At 48.3% G+C, this 12,444-nt stretch overlaps 1 long non-coding RNA gene across 3 annotated transcripts in view; it reads right to left on the bottom strand.

Annotated features, from left to right (window-relative positions):
• LOC140420375 (uncharacterized) overlaps positions 1 to 12,444 on the bottom strand; it is a 36,756-nt gene that overhangs the window by 2,189 nt on the left and 22,123 nt on the right. The window contains exons 1-2 of one of the 3 annotated variants that reach the window (XR_011946327.1): positions 12,319 to 12,436; positions 7,923 to 8,055 (exon numbers count right to left, since the gene is read on the bottom strand). This is a non-coding gene — a long non-coding RNA (uncharacterized lncRNA). Of the gene's footprint in view, positions 1 to 7,922; positions 8,056 to 12,047; positions 12,292 to 12,318; positions 12,437 to 12,444 lie in introns of those variants that run through there. The other 2 variants (XR_011946328.1, XR_011946329.1) reach the window with 2 other exon arrangements.

Genomic DNA, 12,444 nt, shown 5'->3' with positions numbered 1-12,444 from the left:
GGGCACCGATTGGGGTGGACGAGGTTATTAAGGGACTGGGAAGCATGCAAGCAGGGAAGGCCCCAGGACCAGACGGGTTCCCGGTGGAGTATTACAGAAAATATGTGGACTTGTTGGCCCCGTTGATGGTGAGGACGTTCAATGAGGCCAGGAAAGGGGGGACTCTACCCCCGACGATGTCGGAGGCGACGATATCGTTAATTTTGAAGAGGGATAAAGATCCGTTGCAGTGCGGGTCCTATAGACCCATTTCATTGTTGAACGTGGACGCCAAATTGTTGGCAAAGGTACTGGCATCGAGGATAGAGGACTGTGTCCCGGGGGTGGTGCACGAAGACCAGACAGGGTTCGTAAAAGGGAGACAACTGAATGTTAACGTGCGACGACTATTAGGGGTGATAATGATGCCCCCAGTGGAGGGGGAGGCAGAGATAGTGGCGGCAATGGACGCAGAGAAGGCATTTGATAGGGTGGAGTGGGAGTATTTATGGGAAGTGTTAAGGAGGTTTGGGTTTGGGAACGGGTTTATTAGCTGGGTTAGACTTCTTTATGGGGCTCCAACGGCAAGCGTAGTTACAGGTCGACATAGATCGGAGTATTTCCGACTATATAGGGGAACAAGACAGGGATGCCCGCTGTCTCCATTGTTGTTCGCGTTGGCAATTGAACCTCTGGCCATGGCGTTGAGAGACTCCAGGAAATGGAGAGGGGTGATTAGAGGGGGAGAAGAACACCGAGTCTCGTTATATGCGGATGACCTATTGTTATACGTGTCGGACCCAGCGGGGGGAATGATAGAGGTTATGCGAATTTTGAGGGGGTTCGGGGATTTCTCGGGGTATAGGCTAAACATGGGGAAGAGTGAATTATTTGTGATACATCCAGGGGACCAGAGTAGAGAGATAGAAGGCTTGCCTCTAAGGAAAGTGGAAAGAAACTTCCGATACCTGGGGATTCAGATCGCTAGGAGCTGGGGAACCTTGCACAGACTTAATCTGACACGGTTGGTAGAACAAATGGAGGAGGACTTCAAGAGGTGGGACATGCAGCCTCTATCGCTGGCGGGCAGGGTGCAAGCAATTAAGATGATGATCCTCCCGAGGTTCTTATTTGTATTTCAATGTCTCCCTATACTAATCACTAAGACCTTTTTTAATAAAATAGACAGGAGCATCACGAGCTTCGTGTGGGCAGGGAAAGTTCCGAGAGTAAGGAGGGGGTTCCTTCAGCGTAGTAGGGACAGAGGAGGATTGGCACTACCGAACTTGGGCGATTACTATTGGGCCGCCAATGTGGCAATGATACGTAAATGGATGATGGAGGGTGAGGGAGCGGCGTGGGAAAGACTGGAGAGAAAGTCCTGTAAAGGGACGAGTTTAGAGGCGCTGGTGACGGCGCCGCTACCGATCTCACCTAAAAAGTTTACCACGAACCCGGTGGTGGCGGCAACATTGAATATCTGGGGACAGTGGAGGCGACAGAGAGGGGTGCGGGGAGCCCTGGTGGGGTCCCCAATCAGGAACAACCATAGGTTCGCCCCAGGAAGAATGGATGGAGGATTTCAGAGCTGGTTCCAGTTGGGAATTAGGAGGGTGGGAGATTTATTTATAGATGGGACTTTTGCGAGCTTGGGAGCATTGGAGGAAAAGTATAAGTTGCCCCGGGGAAATTTCTTGAGATATATGCAGGTGAGGGCATTTACTAGACAACAGGTGAGGGAATTTCCATTGCTCCCGACACAGGGGATACAGGACAGGGTGCTTTCAGGGGTGTGGGTCGGAGAGGGCAAGGTGGCAGAGATTTACCGAGAGATGAGGGAAGAGGGGGAGGAGTCGGTGGGCGAACTAAAAGGAAAGTGGGAAGAAGAACTAGGGGAGGAGATAGAGGAGGGTATGTGGGCTGATGCCCTAAGCAGGGTAAATTCCTCTTCCTCATGCGCCAGGCTTAGCCTGATTCAATTTAAGGTGCTACATAGAGCACACATAACGGGAGCAAGATTGAGCAGGTTCTTTGGAGTGGAGGACAAATGTGGGAGGTGTGGCGGGAGCCCGGCAAACCACGCACATATGTTTTGGGCATGCCCGGCACTGGAAGGGTATTGGAAGGGAGTGACGGGAGTGATTTCGCGGGTGGTGAGGGCCCGGGTCAAACCAGGCTGGGGGTTAGCTCTATTTGGAGTTGCGGAAGAGTCGGGAGTGCAGGAGGCGAAAGAGGCCGACGTTGTGGCCTTTGCGTCCCTAGTAGCCCGGCGCAGGATCCTACTCATGTGGAAGGAGGCGAAACCCCCCGGACTGGAGGCCTGGGTAAATGATATGGCGGGGTTCATTAAACTGGAGCAGATAAAGTTTGCCCTGAGAGGATCGGCTCAAGGGTTCACCAGGCGGTGGCAGCCATTTCTCGACTACCTAGGGGAACGTTAGAGGGAAGACAGATGACCAGCAGCAGCAACCCAGGGGGAGGGGGGGGGGGGGAGGGGGGGTTTAGTTTAGGTTAAAGATAAAGGGGTTTTGTTACTTGTGTATTGTTTAAAATTTCTGTATTGTTATTGTTGCGTTTGCTTTGTAAGAGGGGAAAAATTGTTGTTTGGGAAAAAATTTTCAATAAAACATTTATAAAAAAAAAAAAAAAAATAGTAATTTTACCACCGTATGTGCAGTACAGTTGGTGGTGGGGAAGGCTTCAATCCATTTACTAAATACATCAATGATCACTAAACAATATTTATAGCATTGTACTTTAGGTAATTCAATAAAATCCAGCTGTATGCAGGCAAAAGGGGCATCTGGCAAGGGGGTTGTTCCGGGAGGGCATTTAATGCCTTTACCCTTATTATTTTTCATGCAAATAAGACATCGATCCAGCCGCATTTGTGCTGCTGTATTCAGATCTGGGTGCCACCAAGTTTTCAAAAGTAGCTGTACCATTCCCTCCTTGCCAAGATGGGTACAAGAATGCAAATAATCAATAAGTATCGGCAATAACGAATCTGGAACACAAACTTGACCTACTGGGGTAAGCCAGAGGTTTTGTGTCAACGAGTGCGAACACCCCATTGACTTCCATAGTGTGCGCTCAGAATCAGAGGCGTCCCTCTGTAACCTTTGAATTTCAGCTAACTCTGGCATGCCCTTTTCTGCTAGAATAGGTAGCTGATTTAAAGCCTGTGTACCCACTGCGGGAACAATCATAGGGGCTGATGCAGACGCTGCCTTAGCGGCTGAATCAGCACGGGCGTTTCCTAATTGCACAGGAGTGTCCCCGGAAGTGTGCGCAGCACATTTAATGATAGTCAGTTGACGAGGAAGTTGAATAGCAACGAGGAGATTTTTAACCCAAAGAGCATTTAGAATGGGAGAACCTGCAGAGGTAAGGAATCCACGTTGCTGCCAGAGGCGGCCAAAATCGTGGGTGACACCAAAAGCGTACCTAGAGTCTGTGTACACATTCGCACTTTGGTCTTTGGCCAGAACACAAGCTCTAGTAAGGGAGAATAGCTCGGCTTTCTGTGCCGAGACTGGAATCTGGAAAGCAGCTGCTTCCAGAATGTCAGTGTCTGTAACAATGGCATACCCCGATTGCGGGACACCCATTTGGGAAATAGAAGAACTGCCATCAACATAAAAAGTGAGATCAGGATTATCAAGAGGGTGGTCAGTTAAATCGGGACGAGGTGCGGTAAGGAAGTGATTCCTAAGCAAACAATCATGTGGTGGATCAACAAGTACATCAGGGGGATGGTCGAGGAATGCTGCGGGATTTAAAGTGGAACAGTAATGGAAAGACAGATATGGGTTCTGTAATAGTGAGACCTCATATCGGCTCAAGTGGGCCTGTGTCAGATGCTGGGTCTGCTGAGATGTAAGGAGAGCCACAACAGAGTGTGAGGTATACACATGCACGGGCTGATGAAGGGTTAAATTAGAGGCTGCCTGAGCTAACACATGTACAGCAGTGAGAATTTGAGTGCAGGGGGGCAAACCACAAGCTACTGGATCCAATTTAGTAGAATAATAGGAAACCGGACGGTGTTGGTCACCATGTTCCTGTGTCAAGACACCCGTGGCACATAGGTCCAGGACATTAACATACAACTGGAAGGGCCTGTCATAAAGAGGTCTTCCTGGAGCCGGGGCGGAAGCCAGCGCATTCTTGAGAGTAACAAAAGATTGCTGTGCTAAATCGGGTAGTTCAAACTTAAGGGGTGAATTCTGGGAGGAATAAGGAGTAAGCTCCTTGGTATGAGCAGTAACATTCGGAATCCATTGTCTGCAAAAGTTCACTAAACCTAAAAAGGCTCTCATCTGCTTTGGCGAGGTAGGAAGTGTGGTTTGCAAAATGGGAGTAATACGATCCTGCGTAAGGGAACGTTCAGTAGCGCTTATCAGAACGCCCAGAAATTTAACCTGCCTCTGTCCTTTGTGTACTTTATTAGGTGGTATTACATATCCCCAGGAATGCAGACGGGTGAGCAGATAAATGGAGTCACGTTCGTTAGAAGCAAAGTCAGGGCTAGCAAGGAGTAAGTCATCGACATACTGTATAATAGTAGATCCCCCCGGGGGTGTCAAAGTAGCTAATTGGGAGTGCAGTGCCTGTGAGAAGAGTGTCGGTGAATGAATGAAACCTTGCGGTAGCCTAGTCCAAGTGTACTGGTGCCCTTTGAATGTGAAGGCAAACAAATACTGGGATTCAGCGGCAAGGGGTATCGCAAAAAAGGCGTGTTGTAAGTCCACAAGGGTAAAGACAGCTGCCTCAGGCGGGATATTACTGAGGGTTGTAGCCGGGTTAGTGACCAGGGGATGCAAGGGTTCAACGATTTGATTGATACAGCGGAGGTCCTGGACCAAACGCCATTCAGACGGCCGCCCAACCTTATGAACTGGAAGAATAGGAGTGTTACAGGGCGATTGGCACGGAACCAAAATTCCCTGTTGAAGGAAGGACTGTATCATGCTGGAGATTCCTTCCTCAGCGTCAGGGCGAATAGGGTACTGAGAAATGGAGGGCAGGGGCACACCGGACTTAACCTTAATGAGAACTGGAGGCACATTAGTAAGACCCACTTCATGATTGGACGCAGCCCATAAGTCTGCAGGAATCTCTGGGGATGGGGAACGGTTGGTCCGATGGTGGTTCAATGTACCATCAACACAAAAGGGCTGTGAAAAATACTGTAACGTGCCTTCAGGGAAGGTCTGTCGTCCAGTATAAAAAGGATCACATTTTCCTTGGAGGGTAGCAACCAGAAAGCCCAGTGACCTGGCACTGTAGCCTGCATTGACAGTGAGGGTAACGTGAGGTGCCACTAGTCCAGACTGTTTCCAGAATACGAGGGGCACTTCAACAAGAAATGCAGAGCCCTCTTTTCCCTCAGCATGAGCAATGAAAGTAACCGCCACCGTGGACCCAAGGGAGTCCTGGTATACGGTCTCCAAATCGGGCGAGCACCCCGTGTGGTCATAGCAAAGGGTCACGTGTGGATGAGGAACATGCAAGGGAGGCGAAAAATTGGAGGGATCAAAATCAACGGACCACCATTCGGGAGTGAAAAAAAGGGGTAAATTTCGAGGCTGGACTTGTGGAGCCGTGGAGATCGTGACGCCGTCATCAAGGCAAACAAACTCAACTTGTAAGGGACATAACAGATCACGGCCAGCAAGATTAACACCGAGGGTACGCGTGACAGTGAAGGGAATACAACATTGACGGTCATTAAATTGAACCAGAAGGGGTTTCGTGAGTTGGTATATAGACCCCTCACCCATAAAACCAGAAAGTTCCACATAATCGTCTGAGAGAGGAAAACAATATTGTTTAACTAACGTCAAATTCAACGTAGAAGCAGTTGCCCCTGTATCAATGAGGAAGGGGACGGGAATACCCTCAATGTGAATTGTAGCTGTGGGTTCCTCAGAGTGGTCGCCAGAGAGAACCGTGAAATTGGAGCGGGCCAATCAATAGGGGTGGGAGTCAGTGAAGGGAGCATACCGCCGTGGAGGGGGTGCCCTGTCTCTGCGTGGAGCAGGGCAATCCCTAGCGTAGTGACCCGTCCGTCTGCAATTAAAGCAATTGACACTGTCTCGGGTTGGAGGACAAGGCCGTGGAGGGCCATGGTGACGTTCATATGGTGGGGGGTTCTTGCGAGGGGGTCGCTGGACAAACTCCGACTTTATTTTGGGTGTAGGAGGGTCCCTTCTGAAAACTTCTCTGTCACGGCCATTGCTCCAGTAATAAGAGATAGCACGTCGCATGTGGGATTTGGAGCTATCGGACCAATCCATATTATTAGTTTTAATACTGGTCGCTATGCGGTCAAGCACGACCTGCATAAGCAGCGCATTGAACTGGGGAGATTTCAAGCCCGCATTAAAAGTCTCATCACCAGAATAAAGAGTGTAAATTCCACAAAAGCGGTCAAAAAATTCAGGACCCTCCTCCTTAGGAGTGGGTGTACAATCAAGAATTTTGGAGATATCTACAGGTTTACGGAGAGCACGCTTAAGTGCTGGGAACATTAAAGTGAGTTGCGCCTCATCTGATGGATTGTTGGTCTTAAACGCATCCCATGTGGTCCCATGATCCCCTAATTCCCGTTTCCATTTCTCACCTAAATCTGGGGGAAGGGACGAAAATATAAGGGAATACTGATCCCTAGGGGTAGCACCATACACGGTCGCAGTTCTCCTCAGATATTCAGTAAAGCCCTCTGGGTCCGTCTTATGTGACGGACAGTGAGCCATGATCAAACAGAGTTCCTGAGGTTTAAAAGTCTACCATGTCTCAATAAATTGGTCGTCATCATCAGTCGCTCGAGGGTTAACGAGATGTCGGATTGGAAAATTTGCAGGGGGAGGCGGTGGTGGAAAAGGCTCCTCTACCGGTGCTGTGCGGATAGTTAATTCTTGGAAAGCCTGACTAACAGAGGTGACGGGCTGATCGAGGAAGGGGGTTGGTGCTTTTGAGCGAGTGCGTGTTGCTACGGGAGAAATAGCAGCAGGGAGATTATCGGCAGCAAGGTTGTTACAAGGGGGAGGGTGAGAACGGGGCTGCCGCACCGTGGAGGTGGGAAGAGGCGGATATAGGGGCATCGTGGGGTTTAATTCCTCCTCCTCCTCCTCCTCTGTATCAACCGAATAGGGAAACAACGCATGCCAGAGGTAGTGGGAGGATCCTCCTGCTTATCACCCGATGCAGTATTATCCACCCCTTGTTTCTTAGGATCTTTCCTGTACCATAGTCCACATTCGAATTTCAACGTTTCCCAGTCTTTGGTTTCTCCGTCTATATAATCAGCAATCCCTCTCCTACGGGCATTGTCCCTCTAACTCATTAATAAGGACAGTTTGTTTCATCTGTCTGATTCTTTTTGCCATCTGGTGATTAATTTCTTCCATTTGGCTCCGGCATTCCGAGACCAAATGGCTGTCTCTGCAGCGGTGCAGTTTTCTAAATTCCAGGTACCACCTAGTGGCCAAACTTCAGTTCCGAATTTCTTATTTAAAGCTGAAGACAAGAGACGTAAATTGCGCTCCTGATCAGGGAACGTAGTGCACATAAAAAGCAAGGGAGAATTGTCCTCCGTTTTGTCCAGGCTCTGGCCCATGACTTTTAAGGAGTGGAAAAAAAATTAAAAGAGAAAAAAAATGGGGAAAAACTGCCTTGCAAATTTAAAAGTCAAAAATCAAAATCTGGTCCCTGACCCTAGCCAAGCCTCTGTATCCCTGTCCTGGGGGGGGGGGGGGAAACAAGAGCAGGGGGTCCCTGACCTTAGGCTACGAACGACAACCGGGTCCCAGACCCTAAGAACTTTACTCACAGTCAAATTTAGATTCGAACACCGTCACCTGTCAGCGTTCTCCGTCAGGGACGAGGGGTCACAGCACCGATCCGAGAGAGAGAGAGAGACCAAGGTTAAAGCTTACCTTGTTGCGCCGTCCGTCTCCGCTCTCCGGGTCGCTGCTCGATCACTTGTTAGGTCCCCCACGGAAGTCACGCAGGGTATTGGTGAGGGCTCGCAGCGCCAATGTTGAATTGGAAATCTTTCCTACTTCGAGACTGTGGAGAAAACAACTTTACAACTCTGTTTTCTTAAAAATAACTTAGTCTTTATTGACCAAAGTCTGCATGCAGTATGGCTACAGTTTGAAGTGAGAGAGCAGTTAAGGCAAAACTGCTGATTCTTCCTCAAGCTCGCAAAGACATGGAGAAAACGTTCAATTTATACAAAAGCAGTATCATTTTACAAAAACAGACCTTGTTCAAAAATGTAATCAGTAGTAAGGAATCAATACAGTCATAACTTCTGAACAAACATGTTGTCATGGAAAGACCCTGACTTGGCTTATTTGCAGTATTTTGTCTTTAGAGGGTTTAAGACGTGGTCCTATTTTGCTTTCACCTCTGCACTCATGATGCCTTGACGCAGATGGTCCTCGGTCATGAGGAGGTTGTGTTATTAGGACATTCCTAGATCGTGACTTTGTTATCAGGTTTTACTAAGGTCAGGCACTATTTTCCCTCTTCTGGCCTTGTATGATATGATTATGTGGATTCTTAGCTTTGTCTAGTTTGTCAGGGTCTGATCTTGGTAATAGCTGACACAGCTTTCTTATACATGGTTACATAAGTTGGCTATTTTTCCCATCATGCTATTGCTGAGTTTGTACACTTTCACACTACTGCTCAGACATTAGCATGTGTGAGCTCTTGTTTCCACTGAATAAAATCTAACCGCTGTCACCAATAAGGGTTATCACTGTGAATCATTCCCGAATTTGGGAAAGGTGGATAAAGGCTGTATTGACTCCCGGAAGCCCATTGTCTAACATCGCTGTGTCAAAAATATAATCTCATCTGTCCCTCAGGCTCCTTTACCAATTACCTTGGAGGGACTCACTTTCTGTTAAAAGAGTCTGTCAGGGACGGCATGGTAATGCAGTGGTTAGCACTGCTGCCTCATGGCGCTGAGGACCCGGATTCGATCTCAGCCCCAGGTCACTGTCTGTGTGGAGTTTGCACATTCTCCCCGTGTCTGCATGGGTCTCACCCCCACAACCCAAAGATGTGCAGGGTAGGTGGATTGGCTCTGCTAAATTGCCCCTTAATTGGATAAAACATAATTCGGTACTCTAAATTTATTTTTAAAAAGAGCCTGTCAACCCCTCTCACTCACTTTCCCGAAAGTGCATCAATCTAATCATGAAAAGTCTCAAAAATCAACATTTTTATAACAAATGTTAATTAATGAAACAAACAAGGTGAGAAAGACAAAATGACTTGAGGATCAAAGACAACCAGAGTAAAGGATGTTCACAATGTTCAGGATCCAAATTGTTTCTCTTTGGTTCCTCTGTACCATGACTCCCTGCTTTGGACATGAGAACTGAACCCTGTGGGTCACGATACCAAAGCCCCCCCCCCCCCCCCCGCCACACACACACACACACACATTGTCCCATACCTTGTGCCCTGATTGGTGGAGCCCTATTTCCAGTCCATCCTCCAGCACCTTCCTGTCTCTCTACTGGTGAGGTGCCCATGGTAATGTGATAGGAGGATGTATTCGATCTATAATCAATAGGGAGTGTGTGGGGAACAGTGATTTATAGTTTGAGAGGGAAAAGTATGTTCTCTGATGACTAGAATTGTCAGTTCTGGATTTCTACCCTTTACTTACAGCTATGTCCTTTGTAATCACCTTTCCCAGGCGATGAGCAGAGAGGTTTTGCAGACAGGAAACACAAACCAAACATCCCTATTCTGAGCTGTGTCATAGAGGAATCATGGAATTTACAGTGCAGAAGGAGGCCATTTGGCCCATCGAGTCTACACCGGCTCTTGGATAGAGCACCCTACTTAAGCCCTCCACCCTACCCCCGTAACCCCAGCTAATCTTTTTTGGACACTAAGGGCAATTTATCATGACCAATCCACCTAACCTGCACATCTTTGCACTGTGGGAGGAAACCGGAGTACCCGGTGGAAACCCACACAGACACGGGGAGAAAGTGCAGACTCCTCACAGAGAGTGACCCAAGCCGGGAATTGAACTTGCGACCCTGGAGCTGAGAAGCAACTGTGCTAACCACTGTGCTACCGTCCTTTTAGATTGGACACTATACTAGTCAGTAACAAAAATAAGTAATTAAATTGAGTTCAGACTGCGATCTGCATGAACTGACACCACTTTGTTGACAGATTAACAGAGTAATCACTATACTTGAATCAATGTTATTCACTTTTGGAATTGAATGAATTAAGGGTCAGGTTAACTATATCACCCCCAGTATCAGATAGGTCTGTTTTTTACAGAACAGGGATAACCCAGTGTCCAATATTAGAGGACTCTGTGGCTGTTGGATGCCTGGTTTCACTGTACAGCTGACAAGCCCACAGTCTTACAGGTTAAAGTCCAACAGGTTTGTTTCAAATCACTAGCTTTCGGAGCACAGCTCCTTCCTCAGGTGAATGAAGAGGTGGGTTCCAGAAACATATACATAGAGAAAGTCAATGATACAAGACAATACTTTTGAATGCGAGTCTTTGCAGGTAATTAAGTATTTACAGGTCCAGACGGAGTGACTGGAGAGAGGGATAATCACAGGTTAAAGAGGTGCAAATTGTCTCAAGCCAGAATTTTGCAAGCCCAGGCCAGATGGTTGGGGGGGGGGGGGCTGAATGTAATGTGACATGAATCCAAGGTCCCGGTCAAGGCCGTACCCATGTGTGGAACTTGGCTATAAGTTTCTGCTTGGCGATTCTGCATTGTCGCGCGTCCTGAAGGCTGCCTTGGAGAGGCTACTCCTACTTAATAATAATAATAATCTTTATTTTTGTCACAAGTAGGCTTACATTAACACCGCAATGGGGCAGCACGATGGCGCAGTGGTTAGCACTGTCGCCTCATGGCGCCGAGGTACCAGGTTCGATCCCGGATCTGGGTCACTGTCCATGCGGAGTTTGCACATTCTCCCTGTTTTTGCGTGGGTTTCGCCCCCACAACCCAAAGATGTGCAGCCTAGGTGGATTGGTCATGCTAAATTGCCCCTGAATTGGAAAAAATGAATTGCGTACTTTAAATTTAAAAAAACACACGGCAATGAAGTTACTGTGAAACTCCCTGTGTCACCACATTCTGGCGCCCGTTAGGGTACACAGAAGGAGAATTCAGAATGTTCAATTCACCTAACAGCATGTCTTTCAGGCATTCTAGAACGAGAGGTAATAGTCTTAGGATAAAATGGGCAGCATGGTAGCACAGTGGTGAGCACAGTAGCTTCACATCTCCAGGGTCCCAGGTTCGGTTCCGGCTTGGGTCACTGGCTGTGTTGAGTCTGTATGTTCTCCCCGTGTCTTTATAGGTTTTGTACGGGTGCCCTGGTTTCCTCCCACAGTCCAAAGATGTGCAGGTTATATGGATTGGCCATGATAAAAGGTAGATTGGCCATGATAAATTGCCCTTAGTATCCAAAAAGATTAGGTGGGTTTACTGGGTTACGGGGATGGGGTGGAGGCATGGGCTGGGGTGGGGTGCTCTTTCCAGGGGTTGGTGCAGACTCGATGGGCTGAATGCCCTCCTTCTGCACTGTAAATTCTATGATTCCACCGGGTGCTTCGGTTTCCTCCCACAAGCCCCGAAAGACGGGCTGACAGATAATTTGGACATTCTGAATTCTCCGTGTGCCCGAACAGGAGCCAAAATGTGGAGCGTTGGGGCTTTTCAGAGTAACTTCATTGCAGTGTTAATGTAAGCCTACTTGTGACAAAGAAGATTATTTTTAAAAAGAGGTAGCAAATTCTAAAGAGTTGAGGAGAAACTGCTTCTCCCAAAGGGCTGTGAATCTGTGCAATTCACTACCCCAGAGTGCGGTGGAGCTGGGACAGTGAGTAAATTTAGGGAGGAGTTAGACAGATTTTTAATCGGGTTGAAGGGTTATACTCGATGGGCCAAATGGCCTCATTCTGCTCCTATATCTTATGAAAGGCATTGATTTGCTCCCAGATGTTGCCCAGAGGAGGAAGTTTTAGTCTGAAACTCATTGTCCAACCTCCACATTGTGACATCCCAAACGAACTCGTCCTCTAAATCAACCAATAGGAATGAGTCCGCTCTGCGGTGACGTCACTTGCCAGCGCGCAGACGCGGGAGCCCCGCCCCATCCATTGTTCCCCATCCCCCACTTATCCTCGAGACAAGGTTCCCAGGCAACCGGCTGACAGTTCCGGCCGTCGGTGGTCTCCCCATCCCCTGACCCGGGACTGCGCATGTCTGAGGGAAGGGGAATCTGCGCATGTGCAGGCGAGATCACTTCCGCTGACCTTCCTGCTGAGGTGTTGACCAATAGGAAGATTGGAGGACCGGAAGGACTCTGCTCTTCCACCAATCAGAGCTCCCCCATTGTCTCAATGCGGAAGCTGGACATGGAGGTTTCTGCCGAGCAAAAC

The sequence above is a fragment of the Scyliorhinus torazame genome, chromosome 5 (assembly GCF_047496885.1).
Source record: "Scyliorhinus torazame isolate Kashiwa2021f chromosome 5, sScyTor2.1, whole genome shotgun sequence".
Classification (NCBI taxonomy): domain Eukaryota; kingdom Metazoa; phylum Chordata; class Chondrichthyes; order Carcharhiniformes; family Scyliorhinidae; genus Scyliorhinus; species Scyliorhinus torazame.
The sequence above is the reverse complement of the archived record's forward strand: the minus strand, read 5'-3'. Positions and strand labels throughout refer to the sequence as shown.